The 26,171-nt window shown below is 34.6% G+C and overlaps 2 non-coding genes across 2 annotated transcripts; both read right to left on the bottom strand.

The window, feature by feature from the left end:
* Positions 1-23,327: 23,327 nt before the first annotated feature.
* Positions 23,328-23,401, bottom strand: TRNAT-CGU (transfer RNA threonine (anticodon CGU)). The gene has a single exon. It is a non-coding gene; the product is annotated as a tRNA-Thr (tRNA).
* Positions 23,402-25,494: 2,093 nt separating this feature from the next.
* On the bottom strand, positions 25,495-25,568 carry TRNAT-CGU (transfer RNA threonine (anticodon CGU)). Its single transcript has one exon. It is a non-coding gene; the product is annotated as a tRNA-Thr (tRNA).
* Between the last annotated feature and the right edge of the window lie 603 nt (positions 25,569-26,171).

Genomic DNA, 26,171 nt, shown 5'->3' with positions numbered 1-26,171 from the left:
TCTCACAATTGCACTATCAGTAGGGCTGGAACAATGGCAAATTTGAGTTTGCACACAGGTAAAACACACCTGCTTTAAGATAGGAGGCTTATTCTTGAGAAGATGAAAACAAGGTACTGCCGAGAGTTGAACTCAGGATCTCCTGTTTACAAGACAGGCGCTTTAACCAACTAAGCCACAGCACCCCGATTTTCATGTGTGAATAATTATTATTCTGCTTTTTCCGAAAACTGCTATGAAAATTGGTAGCATCTAATGTGTAATTCCACTGGATTTTATTTGTAATGCTTGAGCCCATCCTATATTCTCTAAAGAAAGTTATTTCATCTAATTAATTTTAGAGCATTTCAAAAGCAAAAATTTTTTTTTCACTCAAATTCCACTGGTTTTAATTTGTGATGCTTGAAGCCATCCTATATTCTCTAAAGAAACTTATTTCATCTAATTCCTTTTAGAGCATTTCAAAAGCAATTTTTTTTTTCACTCAAATTCCACTGGTTTTAATTTGTAATGCTGGAAGCCATCCTATATTCTCTAAAGAAACTTATTTCATCTAATTCCTTTTAGAGCATTTCAAAAGCAGAAAGTTTTTTTCTCTCAATTGCACTTTATTAGGGCTTTGGGAAAGACATGTTTAATGTCAAACAAAAGTGAAAGACCTCTTTTTCGGCTAACAGCACCAAACTGACATGAAGAAAGGAAAGCACTGCTGACATTCAAAATTAAGATTTTCTGTTTACTGAACAGGCTCTTTGACCAACTTGGCTAAATCACAAAAAGATGTGATATATTGGAAAGACTGCTTAGAGAGTCAGATGCAGAAAGTGGAGGCATTTCAAAATAAAATCCATTGGTTAAGTTGTCAAACTTGAAGCAATCTTACTTCCTTTTCAGCATTTAGATGAGATTCTTAATCTCACAATTGCACTATCAGTAGGGCTGGAACAATGGCAAATTTGAGTTTGCACACAGGTAAAACACACCTGCTTTAAGATAGGAGGCTTATTCTTGAGAAGATGAAAACAAGGTACTGCCGAGAGTTGAACTACTGTTTACAAGACAGGCGCTTTAACCAACTAAGCCACAGCACCCCGATTTTCATGTGTGAATAATTATTATTCTGCTTTTTCCAAATACTGCTATGAAAATTTGTAGCATCTAATGTGTAATTCCACTGGATTTTATTTGTAATGCTTGAGCCCATCCTATATTCTCTAAAAAAAGTTATTTCATCTGATTCCTTTTAGAGCATTTCAAAAGCAAAAAATTTTTTTTTACTCAAATTCCACTGGTTTTAATTTGTAATGCTTGAAGCCATCCTATATTCTCTAAAGAAACTTATTTCATCTAATTCCTTTTAGAGCATTTCAAAAGTAGAAAGTTTTTTTCTCTCAATTACACTTTATTAGTGCTTTGGGAAAGACATGTTTGATGTCAAACAAAAGTGAAAGTCCTCTTTTTCGGCTAACAGCACCAAACTGACATGAAGAAAGGAAAACACTGCTGACATTCGAAATCAAGATTTTCTGTTTACTGAACAGACTCTTTGACCAACTTGGCTAAATCACAAAAAGATGTGATATATTGGAAAGACTGCTTAGAGAGTCAGATGCAGAAAGTGGAGGCATTTCAAAATAAAATCCATTGGTTAAGTTATCAAACTTGAAGCAATCTTACTTCCTTTTCAGCATTTAGATGAGATTCTTAATCTCACAATTGCACTATCAGTAGGGCTGGAACAATGGCAAATTTGAGTTTGCACACCGGTAAAACACACCTGCTTTAAGATAGGAGGCTTATTCTTGAGAAGATGAAAACAAGGTACTGCTGAGCGTTGAACTCAGGATCTCCTGTTTACAAGACAGGCGCTTTAACCAACTGAGCCACAGCACCCCGATTTTCATGTGTGAATAATTATTATTCTGCTTTTTTCGAAAACTGCTATGAAAATTTGTAGCATCTAATGTGTAATTCCACTGGTTTTAATTTGTAATGCTTGAGCCCATCCTATATTCTCTAAAGAAAGTTATTTCATCTGATTCCTTTTAGAGCATTTCAAAAGCAAAAATTTTTTTTTTACTCAAATTCCACTGGTTTTAATTTGTAATGCTTGAAGCCATCCTATATTCTCTAAAGAAACTTATTTCATCTAATTCCTTTTAGAGCATTTCAAAAGCAGAAAGTTTTTTTCTCTCAATTACACTTTATTAGTGCTTTGGGAAAGACATGTTTGATGTCAAACAAAAGTGAAAGTCCTCTTTTTCGGCTAACAGCACCAAACTGACATGAAGAAAGGAAAACACTGCTGACATTCGAAATCAAGATTTTCTTTTTACTAAACAGGCTCTTTGACCAACTTGGCTAAATCACAAAAAGATGTGATATATTGGAAAGACTGCTTAGAGAGTCAGATGCAGAAAGTGGAGGCATTTCAAAATAAAATCCATTGGTTAAGTTGTCAAGCTTGAAGTAATCTTACTTCCTTTTCAGCATTTAGATAATATTCTTAATCTCACAATTGCACTATCAGTAGGGCTGGAACAATGGCAAATTTGAGTTTGCACACAGGTAAAACAACTGCTTTAAGATAGGAAGCTTATTCTTGAGAAGATGAAAACAAGGTACTGCCGAGAGTTGAACTCAGGATCTCCTGTTTACAAGACAGGTGCTTTAACCAACTAAGCCACAGCACCCCGATTTTCATGTGTGAATAATTATTATTCTGCTTTTTCCGAAAACTGCTATGAAAATTTGTAGCATCTAATGTGTAATTCCACTGGTTTTAATTTGTAATGCTTGAGCCCATCCTATATTCTCTAAAGAAAGTTATTTCATCTGATTCCTTTTAGAGCATTTCAAAAGCAAATTTTTTTTTTTTACTCAAATTCCACTGGTTTTAATTTGTAATGCTTGAAGCCATCCTATATACTCTAAAGAAACTTATTTCATCTAATTCCTTTTAGAGCATTTCAAAAGCAGAAAGTTTTTTTCTCTCAATTACACTTTATTAGTGCTTTGGGAAAGACATGTTTGATGTCAAACAAAAGTGAAAGTCCTCTTTTTCGGCTAACAGCCCCAAACTGACATGAAGAAAGGAAAGCACTGCTGACATTCGAAATCAAGATTTTCTGTTTACTAAACAGGCTCTTTGACCAACTTGTCTACATCACAAAAAGATGTGATATATTGGAAAGACTGCTTAGAGAGTCAGATGCAGAAAGTGGAGGCATTTCAAAATAAAAATCCATTGGTTAAGTTGTCAAGCTTGAAGTAATCTTACTTACTTTTCAGCATTTAGATGAGATTCTTAATCTCACAATTGCACTATCAGTAGGGCTGGAACAATCGCAAATTTGAGTTTGCACACAGGTAAAACACATGCTTTAAGATAGGAAGCTTATTCTTGAGAAGATGAAAACAAGGTACTGCTGAGAGTTGAACTCAGGATCTCCTGTTTACAAGAGAGGTACTTTAACCAACTAAGCCACAGCACCCCAATTTTCATGTGTGAATATTTTTTATTCTGCTTTTTCCGAAAACTGCTATGAAAATTTGTAGCATTTAATGTGTAATTCCACTGGTTTTAATTTGTAATGCTTGAGCCCATCCTATATTCTCTAAAGAAAGTTATTTCATCTGATTCCTTCTAGAGCATTTCAAAAGCAAAATTTTTTTTTTTACTCAAATTCCACTGGTTTTAATTTGTAATGCTTGAAGCCATCCTATATTCTCTAAAGAAACTTATTTCATCTAATTCCTTTTAGAGCATTTCAAAAGCAGAAAGTTTTTTTCTCTCAATTACACTTTATTAGTGCTTTGGGAAAGACATGTTTGATGTCAAACAAAAGTGAAAGTCCTCTTTTTCGGCTAACAGCCCCAAACTGACATGAAGAAAGGAAAGCACTGCTGACATTCGAAATCAAGATTTTCTGTTTACTAAACAGGCTCTTTGACCAACTTGTCTACATCACAAAAAGATGTGATATATTGGAAAGACTGCTTAGAGAGTCAGGTGCGGAAAGTGGAGGCATTTCAAAATAAAATCCATTGGTTAAGTTGTCAAGCTTGAAGCAATCTTAATTGCTTTTCAGCATTTAGATGAGATTCTTAATCTCACAATTGCACTATCAGTAGGGCTGGAACAATGGCAAATTTGAGTTTGCACACCGGTAAAACACACCTGCTTTAAGATAGGAGGCTTATTCTTGAGAAGATGAAAACAAGGTACTGCTGAGCGTTGAACTCAGGATCTCCTGTTTACAAGACAGGCGCTTTAACCAACTAAGCCACAGCACCCCGATTTTCATGTGTGAATAATTATTATTCTGCTTTTTTCGAAAACTGCTATGAAAATTTGCAGCATCTAATGTGTAATTCCACTGGTTTTAATTTGTAATGCTTGAGCCCATCCTATATTCTCTAAAGAAAGTTATTTCATCTGATTCCTTTTAGAGCATTTCAAAAGCAAAAATTTTTTTTTTACTCAAATTCCACTGGTTTTAATTTGTAATGCTTGAAGCCATCCTATATTCTCTAAAGAAACTTATTTCATCTAATTCCTTTTAGAGCATTTCAAAAGCAGAAAGTTTTTTTCTCTCAATTACACTTTATTAGTGCTTTGGGAAAGACATGTTTGATGTCAAACAAAAGTGAAAGTCCTCTTTTTCGGCTAACAGCACCAAACTGACATGAAGAAAGGAAAACACTGCTGACATTCGAAATCAAGATTTTCTTTTTACTAAACAGGCTCTTTGACCAACTTGGCTAAATCACAAAAAGATGTGATATATTGGAAAGACTGCTTAGAGAGTCAGATGCAGAAAGTGGAGGCATTTCAAAATAAAATCCATTGGTTAAGTTGTGAAGCTTGAAGTAATCTTACTTCCTTTTCAGCATTTAGATAATATTCTTAATCTCACAATTGCACTATCAGTAGGGCTGGAACAATGGCAAATTTGAGTTTGCACACAGGTAAAACAACTGCTTTAAGATAGGAAGCTTATTCTTGAGAAGATGAAAACAAGGTACTGCCGAGAGTTGAACTCAGGATCTCCTGTTTACAAGACAGGCGCTTTAACCAACTAAGCCACAGCACCCCGATTTTCATGTGTGAATAATTATTATTCTGCTTTTTCCGAAAACTGCTATGAAAATTTGTAGCATCTAATGTGTAATTCCACTGGTTTTAATTTGTAATGCTTGAGCCCATCCTATATTCTCTAAAGAAAGTTATTTCATCTGATTCCTTCTAGAGCATTTCAAAAGCAAAATTTTTTTTTTTACTCAAATTCCACTGGTTTTAATTTGTAATGCTTGAAGCCATCCTATATTCTCTAAAGAAACTTATTTCATCTAATTCCTTTTAGAGCATTTCAAAAGCAGAAAGTTTTTTTCTCTCAATTACACTTTATTAGTGCTTTGGGAAAGACATGTTTGATGTCAAACAAAAGTGAAAGTCCTCTTTTTCGGCTAACAGCCCCAAACTGACATGAAGAAAGGAAAGCACTGCTGACATTCGAAATCAAGATTTTCTGTTTACTAAACAGGCTCTTTGACCAACTTGTCTACATCACAAAAAGATGTGATATATTGGAAAGACTGCTTAGAGAGTCAGGTGCGGAAAGTGGAGGCATTTCTAAATATAATCCATTGGTTAAGTTGTCAAGCTTGAAGCAATCTTACTTCCTTTTCAGCATTTAGATGAGATTCTTAATCTCACAATTGCACTATCAGTAGGGCTGGAACAATCGCAAATTTGAGTTTGCACACAGGTAAAACACATGCTTTAAGATAGGAAGCTTATTCTTGAGAAGATGAAAACAAGGTACTGCTGAAAGTTGAACTCAAGATCTCCTGTTTACAAGAGAGGTACTTTAACCAACTAAGCCACAGCACCCCAATTTTCATGTGTGAATATTTTTTATTCTGCTTTTTCCGAAAACTGCTATGAAAATTTGTAGCATTTAATGTGTAATTCCACTGGTTTTAATTTGTAATGCTTGAGCCCATCCTATATTCTCTAAAGAAAGTTATTTCATCTGATTCCTTCTAGAGCATTTCAAAAGCAAAATTTTTTTTTTTACTCAAATTCCACTGGTTTTAATTTGTAATGCTTGAAGCCATCCTATATTCTCTAAAGAAACTTATTTCATCTAATTCCTTTTAGAGCATTTCAAAAGCAGAAAGTTTTTTTCTCTCAATTACACTTTATTAGTGCTTTGGGAAAGACATGTTTGATGTCAAACAAAAGTGAAAGTCCTCTTTTTCGGCTAACAGCCCCAAACTGACATGAAGAAAGGAAAGCACTGCTGACATTCGAAATCAAGATTTTCTGTTTACTAAACAGGCTCTTTGACCAACTTGTCTACATCACAAAAAGATGTGATATATTGGAAAGACTGCTTAGAGAGTCAGGTGCGGAAAGTGGAGGCATTTCTAAATATAATCCATTGGTTAAGTTGTCAAGCTTGAAGCAATCTTACTTCCTTTTCAGCATTTAGATGAGATTCTTAATCTCACAATTGCACTATCAGTAGGGCTGGAACAATGGCAAATTTGAGTTTGCACACAGGTAAAACAACTGCTTTAAGATAGGAAGCTTATTCTTGAGAAGATGAAAACAAGGTACTGCCGAGAGTTGAACTCAGGATCTCCTGTTTACAAGACAGGCGCTTTAACCAACTAAGCCACAGCACCCCGATTTTCATGTGTGAATAATTATTATTCTGCTTTTTCCGAAAACTGCTATGAAAATTTGTAGCATCTAATGTGTAATTCCACTGGTTTTAATTTGTAATGCTTGAGCCCATCCTATATTCTCTAAAGAAAGTTATTTCATCTGATTCCTTCTAGAGCATTTCAAAAGCAAAATTTTTTTTTTTACTCAAATTCCACTGGTTTTAATTTGTAATGCTTGAAGCCATCCTATATTCTCTAAAGAAACTTATTTCATCTAATTCCTTTTAGAGCATTTCAAAAGCAGAAAGTTTTTTTCTCTCAATTACACTTTATTAGTGCTTTGGGAAAGACATGTTTGATGTCAAACAAAAGTGAAAGTCCTCTTTTTCGGCTAACAGCCCCAAACTGACATGAAGAAAGGAAAGCACTGCTGACATTCGAAATCAAGATTTTCTGTTTACTAAACAGGCTCTTTGACCAACTTGTCTACATCACAAAAAGATGTGATATATTGGAAAGACTGTTTAGAGAGTCAGGTGCGGAAAGTGGAGACATTTCAAAATATAATCCATTGGTTAAGTTGTCAAGCTTGAAGCAATCTTACTTCCTTTTCAGCATTTAGATGAGATTCTTAATCTCACAATTGCACTATCAGTAGGGCTGGAACAATCGCAAATTTGAGTTTGCACACAGGTAAAACACATGCTTTAAGATAGGAAGCTTATTCTTGAGAAGATGAAAACAAGGTACTGCTGAGAGTTGAACTCAGGATCTCCTGTTTACAAGAGAGGTACTTTAACCAACTAAGCCACAGCACCCCAATTTTCATGTGTGAATATTTTTTATTCTGCTTTTTCCGAAAACTGCTATGAAAATTTGTAGCATTTAATGTGTAATTCCACTGGTTTTAATTTGTAATGCTTGAGCCCATCCTATATTCTCTAAAGAAAGTTATTTCATCTGATTCCTTCTAGAGCATTTCAAAAGCAAAATTTTTTTTTTTACTCAAATTCCACTGGTTTTAATTTGTAATGCTTGAAGCCATCCTATATTCTCTAAAGAAACTTATTTCATCTAATTCCTTTTAGAGCATTTCAAAAGCAGAAAGTTTTTTTCTCTCAATTACACTTTATTAGTGCTTTGGGAAAGACATGTTTGATGTCAAACAAAAGTGAAAGTCCTCTTTTTCGGCTAACAGCCCCAAACTGACATGAAGAAAGGAAAGCACTGCTGACATTCGAAATCAAGATTTTCTGTTTACTAAACAGGCTCTTTGACCAACTTGTCTACATCACAAAAAGATGTGATATATTGGAAAGACTGCTTAGAGAGTCAGGTGCGGAAAGTGGAGGCATTTCTAAATATAATCCATTGGTTAAGTTGTCAAGCTTGAAGCAATCTTACTTCCTTTTCAGCATTTAGATGAGATTCTTAATCTCACAATTGCACTATCAGTAGGGCTGGAACAATCGCAAATTTGAGTTTGCACACAGGTAAAACACATGCTTTAAGATAGGAAGCTTATTCTTGAGAAGATGAAAACAAGGTACTGCTGAGAGTTGAACTCAAGATCTCCTGTTTACAAGAGAGGTACTTTAACCAACTAAGCCACAGCACCCCAATTTTCATGTGTGAATATTTTTTATTCTGCTTTTTCCGAAAACTGCTATGAAAATTTGTAGCATTTAATGTGTAATTCCACTGGTTTTAATTTGTAATGCTTGAGCCCATCCTATATTCTCTAAAGAAAGTTATTTCATCTGATTCCTTCTAGAGCATTTCAAAAGCAAAATTTTTTTTTTTACTCAAATTCCACTGGTTTTAATTTGTAATGCTTGAAGCCATCCTATATACTCTAAAGAAACTTATTTCATCTAATTCCTTTTAGAGCATATCAAAAGCAGAAAGCTTTTTTCTCTCAATTACACTTTATTAGTGCTTTGGGAAAGACATGTTTGATGTCAAACAAAAGTGAAAGTCCTCTTTTTCGGCTAACAGCCCCAAACTGACATGAAGAAAGGAAAGCACTGCTGACATTCAAAATCAAGATTTTCTGTTTACTAAACAGGCTCTTTGACCAACTTGTCTACATCACAAAAAGATGTGATATATTGGAAAGACTGCTTAGAGAGTCAGATGCAGAAAGTGGAGGCATTTCAAAATAAAAATCCATTGGTTAAGTTGTCAAGCTTGAAGTAATCTTACTTACTTTTCAGCATTTAGATGAGATTCCTTAATCTCACAATTGCACTATCAGTAGGGCTGGAACAATGGCAAATTTGAGTTTGCACACAGGTAAAACAACTGCTTTAAGATAGGAAGCTCATTCTTGAGAAGATGAAAACAAGGTACTGCTGAGAGTTGAACTCAGGATCTCCTCTTTACAAGTCAGGCGCTTTAACCAACTAAGCCACAGCACCCCGATTTTCATGTGTGAATAATTATTATTCTGCTTTTTCCGAAAACTGCTATGAAAATTTGTAGCATTTAATGTGTAATTCCACTGGTTTTAATTTGTAATGCTTGATCCCATCCTATATTCTCTAAAGAAAGTTATTTCATCTGATTCCTTTTAGAGCATTTCAAAAGCAAATTTTTTTTTTTTACTCAAATTCCACTGGTTTTAATTTGTAATGCTTGAAGCCATCCTATATTCTCTAAAGAAACTTATTTCATCTAATTTCTTTTAGAGCATTTCAAAAGCAGAAAGTTTTTTTCTCTCAATTACACTTTATTAGTGCTTTGGGAAAGACATGTTTGATGTCAAACAAAGGTGAAAGTCCTCTTTTTCGGCTAACAGCCCCAAACTGACATGAAGAAAGGAAAGCACTGCTGACATTCGAAATCAAGATTTTCTTTTTACTAAACAGGCTCTTTGACCAACTTGGCTAAATCACAAAAAGATGTGATATATTGGAAAGACTGCTTAGAGAGTCAGATGCAGAAAGTGGAGGCATTTCAAAATATAATCCATTGGTTAAGTTGTCAAACTTGAAGCAATCTTACTTCCTTTTCACCATTTAGATGAGATTCTTAATCTCACAATTGCACTATCAGTAGGGCTGGAACAATGGCAAATTTGAGTTTGCACACAGGTAAAACAACTGCTTTAAGATAGGAAGCTTATTCTTGAGAAGATGAAAACAAGGTACTGCCGAGAGTTGAACTCAGGATCTCCTGTTTACAAGACAGGCACTTTATCCAACTAAGCCACAGCACCCCAATTTTCACGTGTGAATATTTATTATTCTGCTTTTTCCGAAAACTGCTATGAAAATTTGTAGCATCTAATGTGTAATTCCACTGGTTTTAATTTGTAATGCTTGAAGCCATCCTATATTCTCTAAAGAAACTTATTTCATCTAATTCCTTTTAGAGCATTTCAAAAGCAGAAAGATTTTTTCTCTCAATTACACTTTATTAGTGCTTTGTGAAAGACATGTTTGATGTCAAACAAAAGTGAAAGTCCTCTTTTTCGGCTAACAGCCCCAAACTGACATGAAGAAAGGAAAGCACTGCTGACATTCGAAATCAAGATTTTCTGTTTACTAAACAGGCTCTTTGACCAACTTGTCTACATCACAAAAAGATGTGATATATTGGAAAGACTGCTTAGAGAGTCAGGTGCGGAAAGTGGAGGCATTTCAAAATAAAATCCATTGGTTAAGTTGTCAACCTTGAAGCAATCTTAATTGCTTTTCAGCATTTAGATGAGATTCTTAATCTCACAATTGCACTATCAGTAGGGCTGGAACAATGGCAAATTTGAGTTTGCACACAGCTAAAACACACCTGCTTTAAGATAGGAGGCTTATTCTTGAGAAGATGAAAACAAGGTACTGCTGAGAGTTGAATTCAGGATCTCCTGTTTACAAGACATGCGCTTTAACCAACTAAGCCACAGCACCACATGTTCCGTAGGTGAATATTTATTATTCTGCTTTTTCCGAAAACTGCTATGAAAATTTGTAGCATCTAATGTGTAATTCCACTGGTTTTAATTTGTAATGCTTGAGCCCATCCTATATTCTCTAAAGAAAGTTATTTCATCTGATTCCTTTTAGAGCATTTCAAAAGCAAATTTTTTTTTTTTACTCAAATTCCACTGGTTTTAATTTGTAATGCTTGAAGCCATCCTATATACTCTAAAGAAACTTATTTCATCTAATTCCTTTTAGAGCATTTCAAAAGCAGAAAGTTTTTTTCTCTCAATTACACTTTATTAGTGCTTTGGGAAAGACATGTTTGATGTCAAACAAAAGTGAAAGTCCTCTTTTTCGGCTAACAGCCCCAAACTGACATGAAGAAAGGAAAGCACTGCTGACATTCAAAATCAAGATTTTCTGTTTACTAAACAGGCTCTTTGACCAACTTGTCTACATCACAAAAAGATGTGATATATTGGAAAGACTGCTTAGAGAGTCAGGTGCGGAAAGTGGAGGCATTTCAAAATAAAATCCATTGGTTAAGTTGTCAAGCTTGAAGCAATCTTAATTGCTTTTCAGCATTTAGATGAGATTCTTAATCTCACAATTGCACTATCAGTAGGGCTGGAACAATGGCAAATTTGAGTTTGCACACAGGTAAAACACACCTGCTTTAAGATAGGAGGCTTATTCTTGAGAAGATGAAAACAAGGTACTGCTGAGAGTTGAACTCAGGATCTCCTGTTTACAAGTCAGGCGCTTTAACCAACTAAGCCACAGCACCCCGATTTTCATGTGTGAATAATTATTATTCTGCTTTTTCCGAAAACTGCTATGAAAATTTGTAGCATCTAATGTGTAATTCCACTGGTTTTTATTTGTAATGCTTGAGCCCATCCTATATTCTCTAAAGAAAGTTATTTCATCTAATTAATTTTAGAGCATTTCAAAAGCAAAATTTTTTTTTTTCACTCAAATTCCACTGGTTTTAATTTGTGATGCTTGAAGCCATCCTATATTCTCTAAAGAAACTTATTTAATCTAATTCCTTTTAGAGCATTTCAAAAGCAGAAAGTTTTTTTCACTCAATTACACTTTAATAGTGCTTTGGGAAAGACATGTTTGATGTCAAACAAAAGTGAAAATCCTCTTTTTCGGCTAACAGCACCAAACTGACATGAAGAAAGGAAAACACTGCTGACATTCGAAATCAAGATTTTCTTTTTACTAAACAGGCTCTTTGACCAACTTGGCTAAATCACAAAAAGATGTGATATATTGGAAAGACTGCTTAGAGAGTCAGATGCAGAAAGTGGAGGCATTTCAAAATAAAAATCCATTGGTTAAGTTGTCAAGCTTGAAGTAATCTTACTTACTTTTCAGCATTTAGATGAGATTCTTAATCTCACAATTGCACTATCAGTAGGGCTGGAACAATGGCAAATTTGAGTTTGCACACAGGTAAAACAACTGCTTTAAGATAGGAAGCTTATTCTTGAGAAGATGAAAACAAGGTACTGCTGAGAGTTGAACTCAGGATCTCCTCTTTACAAGTCAGGCGCTTTAACCAACTAAGCCACAGCACCCCGATTTTCATGTGTGAATAATTATTATTCTACTTTTTCCGAAAACTGCTATGAAAGTTAGTAGCATCTAATGTGTAATTCCACTGGTTTTTATTTGTAATGCTCGAGCCCATCCTATATTCTCTAAAGAAAGTTATTTCATCTAATTAATTTTAGAGCATTTCAAAAGCAACATTTTTTTTTTTCACTCAAATTCCACTGGTTTTAATTTGTGATGCTTGAAGCCATCCTATATTCTCTAAAGAAACTTATTTAATCTAATTCCTTTTAGAGCATTTCAAAAGCAGAAAGTTTTTTTCACTCAATTACACTTTAATAGTGCTTTGGGAAAGACATGTTTGATGTCAAATAAAAGTGAAAATCCTCTTTTTCGGCTAACAGCACCAAACTGACATGAAGAAAGGAAAACACTGCTGACATTCGAAATCAAGATTTTCTTTATACTAAACAGGCTCTTTGACCAACTTGGCTAAATCACAAAAAGATGTGATATATTGGAAAGACTGCTTAGAGAGTCAGATGCAGAAAGTGGAGGCATTTCAAAATATAAGCCATTGGTTAAGTTGTCAAGCTTGAAGCAATCTTACTTCCTTTTCAGCATTTAGATGAGATTCTTAATCTCACAATTGCACTATCAGTAGGGCTGGAACAATGGCAAATTTGAGTTTGCACACAGGTAAAACACATGCTTTAAGATAGGAAGCTTATTCTTGAGAAGATTAAAACAAGGTACTGCTGAGAGTTGAACTCAGGATCTCCTGTTTACAAGACAGGCACTTTAACCAACTAAGCCACAGCACCCCAATTTTCATGTGTGAATATTTTTTATTCTGCTTTTTCCGAAAACTGCTATGAAAATTTGTAGCATCTAATGTGTAATTCCACTGGTTTTAATTTGTAATGCTTGAGCCCATCCTATATTCTCTAAAGAAAGTTATTTCATCTGATTCCTTATAGAGCATTTCAAAAGCAAAATTTTTTTTTTTACTCAAATTCCACTGGTTTTAATTTGTAATGCTTGAAGCCATCCTATATTCTCTAAAGAAACTTATTTCATCTAATTCCTTTTAGAGCATTTCAAAAGCAGAAAGTTTTTTTCTCTCAATTACACTTTATTAGTGCTTTGGGAAAGACATGTTTGATGTCAAACAAAAGTGAAAGTCCTCTTTTTCGGCTAACAGCCCCAAACTGACATGAAGAAAGGAAAGCACTGCTGACATTCGAAATCAAGATTTTCTGTTTACTAAACAGGCTCTTTGACCAACTTGTCTACATCACAAAAAGATGTGATATATTGGAAAGACTGCTTAGAGAGTCAGGTGCGGAAAGTGGAGGCATTTCAAAATAAAATCCATTGGTTAAGTTGTCAAGCTTGAAGCAATCTTAATTGCTTTTCAGCATTTAGATGAGATTCTTAATCTCACAATTCCACTATCAGTAGGGCTGGAACAATGGCAAATTTGAGTTTGCACACAGGTAAAACACACTTGCTTTAAGATAGGAGGCTTATTCTTGAGAAGATGAAAACAAGGTACTGCTGAGAGTTGAACTCAGGATCTCCTGTTTACAAGTCAGGCGCTTTAACCAACTAAGCCACTGCACCCCGATTTTCATGTGTGAATAATTATTATTCTGCTTTTTCCGAAAACTGCTATGAAAATTTGTAGCATCTAATGTGTAATTCCACTGGTTTTTATTTGTAATGCTTGAGCCCATCCTATATTCTCTAAAGAAAGTTATTTCATCTAATTAATTTTAGAGCATTTCAAAAGCAAAATTTTTTTTTCACTCAAATTCCACTGGTTTTAATTTGTGATGCTTGAAGCCATCCTATATTCTCTAAAGAAACTTATTTAATCTAATTCCTTTTAGAGCATTTCAAAAGCAGAAAGTTTTTTTCACTCAATTACACTTTAATAGTGCTTTGGGAAAGACATGTTTGATGTCAAACAAAAGTGAAAGTCCTCTTTTTCGGCTAACAGCACCAAACTGACATGAAGAAAGGAAAACCCTGCTGACATTCGAAATCAAGATTTTCTTTTTACTAAACAGGCTCTTTGACCAACTTGGCTAAATCACAAAAAGATGTGATATATTGGAAAGACTGCTTAGAGAGTCAGATGCAGAAAGTGGAGGCATTTCAAAATATAATCCATTGGTTAAGTTGCCAAGCTTGAAGCAATCTTACTTCCTTTTCAGCATTTAGATGAGATTCTTAATCTCACAATTGCACTATCAGTAGGGCTGGAACAATGGAAAATTTCATTTTGCACACAGGTAAAACACTTGCTTTAAGATAGGAAGCTTATTCTTGAGAAGATTAAAACAAGGTACTGCTGAGAGTTGAACTCAGGATCTCCTGTTTACAAGAGAGGCACTTTAACCAACTAAGCCACAGCACCCCAATTTTCATGTGTGAATATTTTTTATTCTGCTTTTTCCGAAAACTGCTATGAAAATTTGTAGCATCTAATGTGTAATTCCACTGGTTTTAATTTGTAATGCTTGAGCCCATCCTATATTCTCTAAAGAAAGTTATTTCATCTGATTCCTTCTAGAGCATTTCAAAAGCAAAATTTTTTTTTTACTCAAATTCCACTGGTTTTAATTTGTAATGCTTGAAGCCATCCTATATTCTCTAAAGAAACTTATTTCATCTAATTCCTTTTAGAGCATTTCAAAAGCAGAAAGTTTTTTTCTCTCAATTACACTTTATTAGTGCTTTGGGAAAGACATGTTTGATGTCAAACAAAAGTGAAAGTCCTCTTTTTCGGCTAACAGCCCCAAACTGACAAGAAGAAAGGAAAGCACTGCTGACATTCGAAATCAAGATTTTCTGTTTACTAAACAGGCTTTTTGACCAACTTGTCTGCATCACAAAAAGATGTGATATATTGGAAAGACTGCTTAGAGAGTCAGGTGCGGAAAGTGGAGGCATTTCAAAATAAAATCCATTGGTTAAGTTGTCAAGCTTGAAGCAATCTTAATTGCTTTTCAGCATTTAGATGAGATTCTTAATCTCACAATTGCACTATCAGTAGGGCTGGAACAATGGCAAATTTGAGTTTGCACACAGGTAAAACACACCTGCTTTAAGATAGGAGGCTTATTCTTGAGAAGATGAAAACAAGGTACTGCTGAGAGTTGAACTCAGGATCTCCTGTTTACAAGTCAGGCGCTTTAACCAACTAAGCCACAGCACCCCGATTTTCATGTGTGAATAATTATTATTCTGCTTTTTCCGAAAACTGCTATGAAAATTTGTAGCATCTAATGTGTAATTCCACTGGTTTTTATTTGTAATGCTTGAGCCCATCCTATATTCTCTAAAGAAAGTTATTTCATCTAATTAATTTTAGAGCATTTCAAAAGCAAATTTTTTTTTTTTCACTCAAATTCCACTGGTTTTAATTTGTGATGCTTGAAGCCATCCTATATTCTCTAAAGAAACTTATTTAATCTAATTCCTTTTAGAGCATTTCAAAAGCAGAAAGTTTTTTTCACTCAATTACACTTTAATAGTGCTTTGGGAAAGACATGTTTGATGTCAAACAAAAGTGAAAGTCCTCTTTTTCGGCTAACAGCACCAAACTGACATGAAGAAAGGAAAACACTGCTGACATTCGAAATCAAGATTTTCTTTTTACTAAACAGGCTCTTTGACCAACTTGGCTAAATCACAAAAAGATGTGATATATTGGAAAGACTGCTTAGAGAGTCAGATGCAGAAAGTGGAGGCATTTCAAAATATAATCCATTGGTTAAGTTGTCAAGCTTGAAGCAATCTTACTTCCTTTTCAGCATTTAGATGAGATTCTTAATCTCACAATTGCACTATCAGTAGGGCTGGAACAATGGCAAATTTGAGTTTGCACACAGGTAAAACACATGCTTTAAGATAGGAAGCTTATTCTTGAGAAGATTAAAACAAGGTACTGCTGAGAGTTGAACTCAGGATCTCCTGTTTACAAGACAGGCACTTTAACCAACTAAGCCACAGCACCCCAAGTTTCATGTGTGAATATTTTTTATTCTGCTTTTTCCGAAAACTGCTATGAAAATTTGTAGCATCTAATGTGTAATTCCACTGGTTTTAATTTGTAATGCTTGAGCCCATCCTATATTCTCTAAAGAAAGTTATTTCATCTGATTCCTTCTAGAGCATTTCAAAAGCAAAATTTTTTTTTTTACTCAAATTCCACTGGTTTTAATTTGTAATGCTTGAAGCCATCCTATATTCTCTAAAGAAACTTATTTCATCTAATTCCTTTTAGAGCATTTCAAAAGCAGAAAGTTTTTTTCTCTCAATTACACTTTATTAGTGCTTTGGGAAAGACATGTTTGATGTCAAACAAAAGTGAAAGTCCTCTTTTTCGGCTAACAGCCCCAAACTGACATGAAGAAAGGAAAGCACTGCTGACATTCGAAATCAAGATTTTCTGTTTACTAAACAGGCTCTTTGACCAACTTGTCTACATCACAAAAAGATGTGATATATTGGAAAGACTGCTTAGAGAGTCAGGTGCGGAAAGTGGAGGCATTTCAAAATAAAATCCATTGGTTAAGTTGTCAACCTTGAAGCAATCTTAATTGCTTTTCAGCATTTAGATGAGATTCTTAATCTCACAATTGCACTATCAGTAGGGCTGGAACAATGGCAAATTTGAGTTTGCACACAGCTAAAACACACCTGCTTTAAGATAGGAGACTTATTCTTGAGAAGATGAAAACAAGGTACTGCTGAGAGTTGAACTCAGGATCTCCTGTTTACAAGTCAGGCGCTTTAACCAACTAAGCCACAGCACCCCGATTTTCATGTGTGAATAATTATTATTCTGCTTTTTCCGAAAACTGCTATGAAAATTTGTAGCATCTAATGTGTAATTCCACTGGTTTTTATTTGTAATGCTTGAGCCCATCCTATATTCTCTAAAGAAAGTTATTTCATCTAATTAATTTTAGAGCATTTCAAAGCAAAAATTTTTTTTTCACTCAAATTCCACTGGTTTTAATTTGTGATGCTTGAAGCCATCCTATATTCTCTAAAGAAACTTATTTAATCTATTTCCTTTTAGAGCATTTCAAAAGCAGAAAGTTTTTTTCACTCAATTACACTTTAATAGTGCTTTGGGAAAGACATGTTTGATGTCAAACAAAAGTGAAAATCCTCTTTTTCGGCTAACAGCACCAAACTGACATGAAGAAAGGAAAACACTGCTGACATTCGAAATCAAGATTTTCTTTTTACTAAACAGGCTCTTTGACCAACTTGGCTAAATCACAAAAAGATGTGATATATTGGAAAGACTGCTTAGAGAGTCAGATGCAGAAAGTGGAGGCATTTCAAAATATAAGCCATTGGTTAAGTTGTCAAGCTTGAAGCAATCTTACTTCCTTTTCAGCATTTAGATGAGATTCTTAATCTCACAATTGCACTATCAGTAGGGCTGGAACAATGGCAAATTTGAGTTTGCACACAGGTAAAACACATGCTTTAAGATAGGAAGCTTATTCTTGAGAAGATTAAAACAAGGTACTGCTGAGAGTTGAACTTAGGATCTCCTGTTTACAAGACAGGCACTTTAACCAACTAAGCCACAGCACCCCAATTTTCATGTGTGAATATTTTTTATTCTGCTTTTTCCGAAAACTGCTATGAAAATTTGTAGCATCTAATGTGTAATTCCACTGGTTTTAATTTGTAATGCTTGAGCCCATCCTATATTCTCTAAAGAAAGTTATTTCATCTGATTCCTTATAGAGCATTTCAAAAGCAAAATTTTTTTTTTTACTCAAATTCCACTGGTTTTAATTTGTAATGCTTGAAGCCATCCTATATTCTCTAAAGAAACTTATTTCATCTAATTCCTTTTAGAGCATTTCAAAAGCAGAAAGTTTTTTTCTCTCAATTACACTTTATTAGTGCTTTGGGAAAGACATGTTTGATGTCAAACAAAAGTGAAAGTCCTCTTTTTCGGCTAACAGCACCAAACTGACATGAAGAAAGGAAAACACTGCTGACATTCGAAATCAAGATTTTCTTTTTACTAAACAGGCTCTTTGACCAACTTGGCTAAATCACAAAAAGATGTGATATATTGGAAAGACTGCTTAGAGAGTCAGATGCAGAAAGTGGAGGCATTTCAAAATATAATCCATTGGTTAAGTTGTCAAGCTTGAAGCAATCTTACTTCCTTTTCAGCATTTAGATGAGATTCTTAATCTCACAATTGCACTATCAGTAGGGCTGGAACAATGGAAAATTTGATTTTGCACACAGGTAAAACACTTACTTTAAGATAGGAAGCTTATTCTTGAGAAGATTAAAACAAGGTACTGCTGAGAGTTGAACTCAGGATCTCCTGTTTACAAGAGAGGCACTTTAACCAACTAAGCCACAGCACCCCAATTTTCATGTGTGAATATTTTTTATTCTGCTTTTTCCGAAAACTGCTATGAAAATTTGTAGCATCTAATGTGTAATTCCACTGGTTTTAATTTGTAATGCTTGAGCCCATCCTATATTCTCTAAAGAAAGTTATTTCATCTGATTCCTTCTAGAGCATTTCAAAAGCAAAATTTTTTTTTTTACTCAAATTCCACTGGTTTTAATTTGTAATGCTTGAAGCCATCCTATATTCTCTAAAGAAACTTATTTCATCTAATTCCTTTTAGAGCATTTCAAAAGCAGAAAGTTTTTTTCTCTCAATTACACTTTATTAGTGCTTTGGGAAAGACATGTTTGATGTCAAACAAAAGTGAAAGTCCTCTTTTTCGGCTAACAGCCCCAAACTGACATGAAGAAAGGAAAGCACTGCTGACATTCGAAATCAAGATTTTCTGTTTACTAAACAGGCTCTTTGACCAACTTGTCTGCATCACAAAAAGATGTGATATATTGGAAAGACTGCTTAGAGAGTCAGGTGCGGAAAGTGGAGGCATTTCAAAATAAAATCCATTGGTTAAGTTGTCAAGCTTGAAGCAATCTTAATTGCTTTTCAGCATTTAGATGAGATTCTTAATCTCACAATTGCACTATCAGTAGGGCTGGAACAATGGCAAATTTGAGTTTGCACACAGGTAAAACACACCTGCTTTAAGATAGGAGGCTTATTCTTGAGAAGATGAAAACAAGGTACTGCTGAGAGTTGAACTCAGGATCTCCTGTTTACAAGTCAGGCGCTTTAACCAACTAAGCCACAGCACCCCGATTTTCATGTGTGAATAATTATTATTCTGCTTTTTCCGAAAACTGCTATGAAAATTTGTAGCATCTAATGTGTAATTCCACTGGTTTTTATTTGTAATGCTTGAGCCCATCCTATGTTCTCTAAAGAAAGTTATTTCATCTAATTAATTTTAGAGCATTTCAAAAGCAAAATTTTTTTTTTTCACTCAAATTCCACTGGTTTTAATTTGTGATGCTTGAAGCCATCCTATATTCTCTAAAGAAACTTATTTCATCTAATTCCTTTTAGAGCATTTCAAAAGCAGAAAGTTTTTTTACTCAATTACACTTTAATAGTGCTTTGGGAAAGACATGTTTGATGTCAAACAAAAGTGAAAGTCCTCTTTTTTGGCTAACAGCCCCAAACTGACATGAAGAAAGGAAAGCACTGCTGACATTCGAAATCAAGATTTTCTGTTTACTAAACAGGCTCTTTGACCAACTTGTCTACATCACAAAAAGATGTGATATATTGGAAAGACTGCTTAGAGAGTCAGATGCAGAAAGTGGAGGCATTTCAAAATAAAAATCCATTGGTTAAGTTGTCAAGCTTGAAGCAATCTTACTTCCTTTTCAGCATTTAGATGAGATTCTTAATCTCACAATTGCACTATCAGTAGGGCTGGAACAATGGCAAATTTGAGTTTGCACACAGGTAAAACAACTGCTTTAAGATAGGAAGCTTATTATTGAGAAGATGAAAACAAGGTACTGCTGAGAGTTGAACTCAGGATATCCTGTTTACAAGTCAGGCGCTTTAACCAACTAAGCCACAGCACCCCGATTTTCATGTGTGAATAATTATTATTCTGCTTTTTCCGAAAACTGCTATGAAAATTTGTAGCATCTAATGTGTAATTCCACTGGTTTTAATTTGTAATGCTTGAGCCCATCCTTTATTCTCTAAAGAAAGTTATTTCATCTGATTCCTTTTAGAGCATTTCAAAAGCAAATTTTTTTTTTTACTCAAATTCCACTGGTTTTAATTTGTAATGCTTGAAGCCATCCTATATACTCTAAAGAAACTTATTTCATCTAATTCCTTTTAGAGCATTTCAAAAGCAGAACGTTTTTTTCTCTCAATTACACTTTATTAGTGCTTTGGGAAAGACATGTTTGATGTCAAACAAAAGTGAAAGTCCTCTTTTTCGGCTAACAGCCCCAAACTGACATGAAGAAAGGAAAGCACTGCTGACATTCGAAATCAAGATTTTCTGTTTACTAAACAGGCTCTTTGACCAACTTGTCTACATCACAAAAAGATGTGATATATTGGAAAGACTGCTTAGAGAGTCAGGTGCGGAAAGTGGAGGCATTTCAAAATAAAATAAATTGGTTAAGTTGTCAAGCTTGAAGCAATCTTAATTGCTTTTCAGCATTTAGATGAGATTCTTAATCTCACAATTGCACTATCAGTAGGGCTGGAACAATGGCATATTTGAGTTTGCACACAGGTAAAACACACCTGCTTTAAGATAGGAGGCTTATTCTTGAGAAGATGAAAACAAGGTACTGTTGAGAGTTGAACTCAGGATCTCCTGTTTACAAGACAGGCGCTTTAGCCAACTAAGCCACAGCACCCCGATTTTCATGTGTGAATAATTATTATTCTGCTTTTTCCGAAAACTGCTATGAAAATTTGTAGCATCTAATGTGTAATTCCACTGGTTTTAATTTGTAATGCTTGAGCCCATCCTATATTCTCTAAAGAAAGTTATTTCATCTGATTCCTTTTAGAGCATTTCAAAAGCAAATTTTTTTTTTTTACTCAAATTCCACTGGTTTTAATTTGTAATGCTTGAAGCCATCCTATATTCTCTAAAGAAACTTATTTCATCTAATTCCTTTTAGAGCATTTCAAAAGCAGAAAGTTTTTTTCTCTCAATTACACTTTATTAGTGCTTTGGGAAAGACATGTTTGATGTCAAACAAAAGTGAAAGTCCTCTTTTTCGGCTAACAGCCCCAAACTGACATGAAGAAAGGAAAGCACTGCTGACATTCGAAATCAAGATTTTCTGTTTACTAAACAGGCTCTTTGACCAACTTGTCTACATCACAAAAAGATGTGATATATTGGAAAGACTGCTTAGAGAGCCAGGTGCGGAAAGTGGAGGCATTTCAAAATAAAAAACATTGGTTAAGTTGTCAAGCTTGAAGCAATCTTAATTGCTTTTCAGCATTTAGATGAGATTCTTAATCTCACAATTGCACTATCAGTAGGGCTGGAACAATGGCAAATTTGAGTTTGCACACAGGTAAAACACACCTGCTTTAAGATAGGAGGCTTATTCTTGAGAAGATGAAAACAAGGTACTGCTGAGAGTTGAACTCAGGATCTCCTGTTTACAAGACAGGCGCTTTAACCAACTAAGCCACAGAACCCCGATTTTCATGTGTGAATAATTATTATTCTGCTTTTTCCGAAAACTGCTATGAAAATTTGTAGCATCTAATGTGTAATTCCACTGGTTTTAATTTGTAATGCTTGAGCCCATCCTATATTCTCTAAAGAAAGTTATTTCATCTGATTCCTTTTAGAGCATTTCAAAAGCAAATTTTTTTTTTTTACTCAAATTCCACTGGTTTTAATTTGTAATGCTTGAAGCCATCCTATATTCTCTAAAGAAACTTATTTCATCTAATTCCTTTTAGAGCATTTCAAAAGCAGAAAGTTTTTTTCTCTCAATTACACTTTATTAGTGCTTTGGGAAAGACATGTTTGATGTCAAACAAAGGTGAAAGTCCTCTTTTTCGGCTAACAGCCCCAAACTGACATGAAGAAAGGAAAGCACTGCTGACATTCGAAATCAAGATTTTCTTTTTACTAAACAGGCTCTTTGACCAACTTGGCTAAATCACAAAAAGATGTGATATATTGGAAAGACTGCTTAGAGAGTCAGATGCAGAAAGTGGAGGCATTTCAAAATATAATCCATTGGTTAAGTTGTCAAACTTGAAGAAATCTTACTTCCTTTTCACCATTTAGATGAGATTCTTAATCTCACAATTGCACTATCAGTAGGGCTGGAACAATGGCAAATTTGAGTTTGCACACAGGTAAAACAACTGCTTTAAGATAGGAAGCTTATTCTTGAGAAGATGAAAACAAGGTGCTGCCGAGAGTTGAACTCAGGATCTCCTGTTTACAAGACAGGCACTTTATCCAACTAAGCCACAGCACCCCAATTTTCATGTGTGAATATTTATTATTCTGCTTTTTCCAAAAACTGCTATGAAAATTTGTAGCATCTAATGTGTAATTCCACTGGTTTTAATTTGTAATGCTTGAGCCCATCCTATATTCTCTAAAGAAAGTTATTTCATCTGATTCCTTTTAGAGCATTTCAAAAGCAAAATTTTTTTTTTTACTCAAATTCCACTGGTTTTAATTTGTAATGCTTGAAGCCATCCTATATTCTCTAAAGAAACTTATTTCATCTAATTCCTTTTAGAGCATTTCAAAATCAGAAAGATTTTTTCTCTCAATTACACTTTATTAGTGCTTTGTGAAAGACATGTTTGATGTCAAACAAAAGTGAAAGTCCTCTTTTTCGGCTAACAGCCCCAAACTGACATGAAGAAAGGAAAGCACTGCTGACATTCGAAATCAAGATTTTCTGTTTACTAAACAGGCTCTTTGACCAACTTGTCTACATCACAAAAAGATGTGATATATTGGAAAGACTGCTTAGAGAGTCAGGTGCGGAAAGTGGAGGCATTTCAAAATAAAATCCATTGGTTAAGTTGTCAAGCTTGAAGCAATCTTAATTGCTTTTCAGCATTTAGATGAGATTCTTAATCTCACAATTGCACTATCAGTAGGGCTGGAACAATGGCAAATTTGAGTTTGCACACAGGTAAAACAACTACTTTAAGATAGGAAGCTTATTCTTGAGAAGATGAAAACAAGGTACTGCTGAGAGTTGAACTCAGGATCTCCTGTTTACGAGACAAGCGCTTTAACCAACTAAGCCACAGCACCACATGATCCAAATGTGAATATTTATTATTCTGCTTTTTCAGAAAACTGCTATGAAAATTTGTAGCATCTAATGTGTAATTCCACTGGTTTTAATTTGTAATGATTGAAGCCATCCTATATTCTCTAAAGAAACTTATTTCATCTAATTCCTTTTAGAGCATTTCAAAAGCAGAAAGTTTTTTTCTCTCAATTGCACTTTATTAGGGCTTTGGGAAAGACATGTTTGATGTCAAACAAAAGTGAAAGTCCTCTTTTTCGGCTAACAGCCCCAAACTGACATGAAGAAAGGAAAGCACTGCTGACATTCGAAATCAAGATTTTCTGTTTACTAAACAGGCTCTTTGACCAACTTGGCTACATCACAAAAAGATGTGATATATTGGAAAGACTGCTTAGAGAGTCAGATGCGGAAAGTGGAGGAATTTCAAAATAAAATCCATTGGTTAAGTTGTCAAGTTTGAAGCAATCTTACTTCCTTTTCAGCATTTAGATGAGATACTTAATCTCACAATTGCACTATCAGTAGGGCTGGAACAATGGCTAATTTGAGTTTGCACACAGGTAAAACACGTGCTTTAAGATAGGAAGCTTATTCTTGATAAGATGAAAACAAGGTACTGCTGAGAGTTGAACTCAGGATCTCCTTTTACGAGACAGGCGCTTTAACCAACTAAGCCACAGCACCACATGATCCAAATGTGAATATTTATTATTCTGCTTTTTCAGAAAACTGCTATGAAAATTTGTAGCATCTAATGTGTAATTCCACTGGTTTTAATTTGTAATGATTGAAGCCATCCTATATTCTCTAAAGAAACTTATTTCATCTAATTCCTTTTAGAGCATTTCAAAAGCAAAAATTTGTTTCTTAAATTCTACTGGTTTTAATTTGTAATGATTGAAACCATACTATATTTTCTAAAGAAACTTATTTCATCTAATTCCTTTTAGAGCATTTCAAAAGCAGAAAGTTTTTTTCTCTCAATTGCACTTTATTAGGGCTTTGGGAAAGACATGTTTGATGTCAAACAAGAATGAAAGTCCTCTTTTTCGGCTAACAGCCCCAAACTGACATGATGAAAGGAAAGCACTGCTGACATTTGAAATCAAGATTTTCTGTTTACTATACAGGCTCTTTGACCAACTTGGCTAAATCACAAAAAGATGTGATATATTGGAAAGACTGCTTAGAGAGTCAGATGCGGAAAATGGAGGCATTTCAAAATAAAATCCATGGGTTAAATTATCAAGCTTGAAGCAATCTTAATTCCTTTTCATCATTTAGATGAGATTCTTAATCTCACAAATGCACTATGAGTAGGGCTGGAACAATGGCAAATTTGAGTTTGCACACAGATAAAACACATGCTTTAAGATAGGAAGCTTTTTCTTGAGAAGATGAAAAAAAGGTACTGCTGAGAGTAGACCTCAGGATCTCTTGTTTACGAGACAGGTGCTTTTACCAACTAAGCCACAGCACCACATGATCCATATGTTAATATTTATTATTCTGCTCTTTCAGAAAACTGCTATGAAAATTTGTAGCATCTAATGTGTAATTCCACTGGTTTTAATTTGTAATGCTTGAGCACATCCTATATTCTCTAAAGAAAGTTATTTCATCTAATTCCTTTTAGAGCATTTCAAAAGCAGAAAGTTTTTTTCTCTCAATTGCACTTTATTAGGGCTTTGGGAAAGACATGTTTGATGTCAAACAAGAATGAAAGTCCTCTTTTTCGGCTAACAGCCTCAAACTGACATGATGAAAGGAAAGCACTGCTGACATTCGAAATCAAGATTTTCTGTTTACTCTACAGGCTCTTTGACCAACTTGGCTAAATCACAAAAAGATGTGATATATTGGAAAGACTGCTTAGAGAGTCAGATGCGGAAAGTGGAGGCATTTCAAAATAAAATCCATTGGTTAAATTATCAAGCTTGAAGCAATCTTAATTCCTTTTCATCATTTAGATGAGATTCTTAATCTCACAATTGCACTATCAGTAGGGCTGGAACAATGGCAAATTTGAGTTTGCACACAGGTAAAACACATGCTTTAAGATAGGAAGCTTATTCTTGAGAAAATGAAAACAAGGTACTGCTGAGAGTTGAACTCAGGATCTCCTGTGTACGAGACAGGCGCTTTAACCAACTAAGCCACAGCACCACATGATCCAATTGTGAATATTTATTATTCTGCTTTTTCAGAAAACTGCTATGAAAATTTGTAGCATCTAATGTGTAATTCCACTGGTTTTAATTTGTAATGCTTGAGCCCATCCTATATTCTCTAAAGAAAGTTATTTCATCTAATTCCTTTTAGAGCATTTCAAAAGCAATTTTTTTTTCACTCAAATTCCACTGGTTTTAATTTGTAATGCTTGAAGCCATCCTATATTCTCTAAAGAAACTTATTTCATCTAATTCCTTTTAGAGCATTTCAAAAGCAGAAAGTTTTTTCTCTCAATTGCACTTTATTAGGGCTTTGGGAAATACATGTTTGATGTCAAACAAAAGTGAAAGTCCTCTTTTTCGGCTAACAGCCCCAAACTGACATGAAGAAAAGAAAGCACTGCTGACATTCGAAATCAAGATTTTCTGTTTACTAAACAGGCTCTTTGACCAACTTGGCTAAATCACAAAAAGATGTGATATATTGGAAAGACTGCTTAGAGAGTCAGATGCGGAAAGTGGAGGCATTTCAAAATAAAATCCATTGGTTAAATTGTCAAGCTTGAAGCTGTCTTAATTCCATTTCAGCATTTAGATG

Source organism: Dendrobates tinctorius, unplaced genomic scaffold (genome assembly GCF_039654945.1).
Source record: "Dendrobates tinctorius isolate UK_male_01 unplaced genomic scaffold, ASM3965494v1 ptg000254l, whole genome shotgun sequence".
In the NCBI taxonomy this organism is placed as follows: Eukaryota; Metazoa; Chordata; class Amphibia; order Anura; family Dendrobatidae; genus Dendrobates; species Dendrobates tinctorius.
Note: the sequence above shows the minus strand (reverse complement) of the source record. Positions and strands in the feature narration are given on the sequence as shown.